This window comes from Myotis davidii, unplaced genomic scaffold (genome assembly GCF_000327345.1).
Source record: "Myotis davidii unplaced genomic scaffold, ASM32734v1 scaffold3056, whole genome shotgun sequence".
Classification (NCBI taxonomy): Eukaryota; Metazoa; Chordata; class Mammalia; order Chiroptera; family Vespertilionidae; genus Myotis; species Myotis davidii.
The window spans coordinates 26,095-29,144 of NW_006287759.1; the positions used below are offsets into that span (position 1 = coordinate 26,095).

At 44.3% G+C, this 3,050-nt stretch overlaps 1 pseudogene; it reads right to left on the minus strand.

Annotated features, from left to right (window-relative positions):
* LOC102765103 overlaps positions 1-3,050 on the minus strand; it is a 7,375-nt pseudogene that overhangs the window by 916 nt on the left and 3,409 nt on the right.

The window sequence follows — 3,050 nt, forward strand, 5'->3', positions numbered from 1 at the left end:
GTGGGGGGCAGGTCCTCTCAGCTTCTTGGCAGGTGGTGGGGCTGGGGTCCCGGGCTCAGGTTCAGTTCCCACGGCAGACTCCTCTTCATCCTCGGTGTCATCCAGGTCTGGCTCAGCATTTTCGCTGTCGGAGGGTCTTTGTTTCGCCTCCATTTTCCCTTCTACACCATCCGGACCAGCACAATTATCAGCATGTCTTGCCAGGGTATTCCGCCGTGTGGATGTTTTCCCACACTTAGAACAGACAGAGGCCGCAGGGACAAAGTTGGGGTGGTGATAGCGTTTGAAGTGCATGTCGAGGAGCTGTTTCTGGCGGAAGGTCTTGTCGCAGTGGCTGCAGCGGGAAGGCTTCTCCCCGTGCGGGTGCGCTTGTGCACGGTCGTGTGCCTCTCCGGTGTGCAGACGGAATCACACCGAAAGCGCTTCTCATTCTTGTGTGACTTGTGATGCTGAGTGAGGGCGGAGCGCTCATGAAACACAGCCTCGCAGTATGGGCATTCCTCGCCTTGCTCAGTGTGGGAACGCTGCTTTCACAAGTGGACACCCAATCACTTTCTCTGCTCTGGCATTGTCACAGCAGGAACGGTGAGATGTGGCCACATTTTCTGTGCGCTGCTGTAAAGTGTGCATCTTCATGAAGGTACCACTTTGGGTAAATCGCGCACGACAAATACAACACTTATAAGGTTTTCCCCTTGAATGGGTTCTCATGTGCCTTTTCAACTCCAGCCGGGAAGTTTTAGATCCATAGAGACAAAGGCTTGCATTATGACAGGAAAGCACAACTGAGGAGCACAGCGTATAGGTAATAAGGTGAAATTTGCCAGCTATGATATACTCTACTATAGCCCAGCAAAGACTGATGAGATGTGGATGTAGCAAACATCTTGAGGGTGAAATCCAAGGCAACTAGCGGTAGGAAAAAAATAGTTGTCTTTTTTTTTAAATTTCAGCTGATATATCATTTTTTAAAAATGATTTTTGTTGATTTCAGAGGAAGGGAGAGGGAGAGAGAGAAACATCATTGATAAGAGAGAATCATTGATCAGCTGCTTCCTGCACACCTCCCCACCCGGGATCGAGCCCACAACTCAGGCATATGACCTTGACCAGAATCAAACCTGGGATCCTTCAGTCCCCAGGCCAACCACCGAGCCAAACCAGCCAGGGCAGAAGTAGCTGTCTTTGAGAGAGCAAGACCAATAAAGTTTTTAGTCCAAATGATAAACATCTAGTTTCAAGTATATTCTTTTGGATTTGAGAACATGTTTTTAAACAAAAAACTTAAATTGCCTTTATTGACAACAGACATTGCCAGATTTATCCACACAACCAATGTTCCAAATGCCATGTAAAAGGGAAAGAATTAGCCAGATTGTTAAGTAATCTGTTATTATAATTGCTTTTATTTGTTTAATCTTTTTGAAATAATGGCCTCATATTTTTGCCCAAAAGAGAAAGAACAATTGACATTTTTTAGTTGTTTTGCAGGGCAAAGAAAATAGGGTGTTTGTTGGTTGAGGTTGCAAGATCATTCTCTTTAGCAGTTTGGGCAGCAGATCAGCAGGGAGAGGTCTGGTAGCTGGGAAGGGCAGCGTGAGAAAAGTGGAGGATTTTCAGGTCAAGGGTAAGGGCCAGGGGCCCAGTTGGAGTGGATGAGTGGGAGTTAACACTTAAATGTAAGGAAGGGGTGGGGAGGGAGGTAAGAGATCAACCGAAGGACTTGTATGCATGCATATAAGCATAACCAATGGACACAAGAGACTGGGGGTGGGGTGGGGTGAGGGCATGTGCCGGGGGAAGGTCAATGGGAGAAAAAAACAAAGGAGACATATGTAGTGCTACCTGTAATACTTTAACAATAAAATAAAATTTAAAAAAATAAATATAAGGAAGAAACGAGAGCAAAACCATCTAGGTAAAAATGACATCATATCTTGATTTTGGTGCTAAGGTTCCCTGGAAGATGGACCCATTGACCTCTTATCTTGGAGACCCCTCCTTGTGGGTCTAAGGATAACCCTCAAGTTAAAGGCTTTATGTTTTGTTAGAAGAGAAAGGATACTCTTTGTTTCTTGTAAAGGGTGAAAGTGTTAGAGGATAGCAGAGGGGCTCATCTTCCATCAGTTGCTCATTGGAGTGGGGTTCTGGGAGTACCACTAGAATAAGCATTTCCAGAGGCTCCCATGGGAGTATGAGATGTGGTAGAAAGGTTTATTTCCAAGGAATTACACCCCTGGGTTTCAAGAGTTCCATTTCCCATAGAAAGAGTATAGCTGGGGCTTCAGTAGAGCCCCAGGTAGTATCCAGAGTTTCCTTTCCATGTTGGAGCCAGGTCCAGCCCAGCATCAGGATAGCTTAGCTTGTGTTTCTCCACTGCAGTCCATTAGTTCATTGCGTGTGGAGATCTGCATGACTGTGGGCCACACAGGCGAAAACATATGAGAACCAAGAGCCAAGAGCCACGTGAGCAACAAGAGAGCCCAGAGAGAACTTCTTTTATTTATTTATTTATTTATTTATTTAAATCTTTATTGTTCAGATTATTACATTACTTACTCTTTTTTCCCACCATAACTCCCCTCCACCCAGTTCCCACCCCACCCTCCGCCCTCACTCCCCACCCACTGTCCTCATCCATAGGTGCACAATTATTGTCCTATCTCTTCCCTCACCCTACACCCCTTTCCCCCACCCCAAGAATAGTCAGTCCATTCCCTTTCTATGTCCCTGATTCTATTACAATCGCCAGTTCATACTGTTTGTCAGATTATTTATTCACTTGATTTTTAGATTCACTTGTTGATAGATGTGTATTTGTTGTTCATAATTTGTATCTTTACCTTTTTCTTCTTCTTCCTCTTCTTAAAGGATACCTTTCAGCATTTCATATAATACTGGTTTGGTGGTGATGAACTCCTTTAGCTTTTCCTTATCTGTGAAGCTCTGTATGTGTCCTTTGATTCTAAACGATAGCTTTGTTGAATAGATTAATCTTGGTTGTAGGTCCTTGTTTTTTTTTTTTTTTTTCACTTTAAATACTTCTTGCA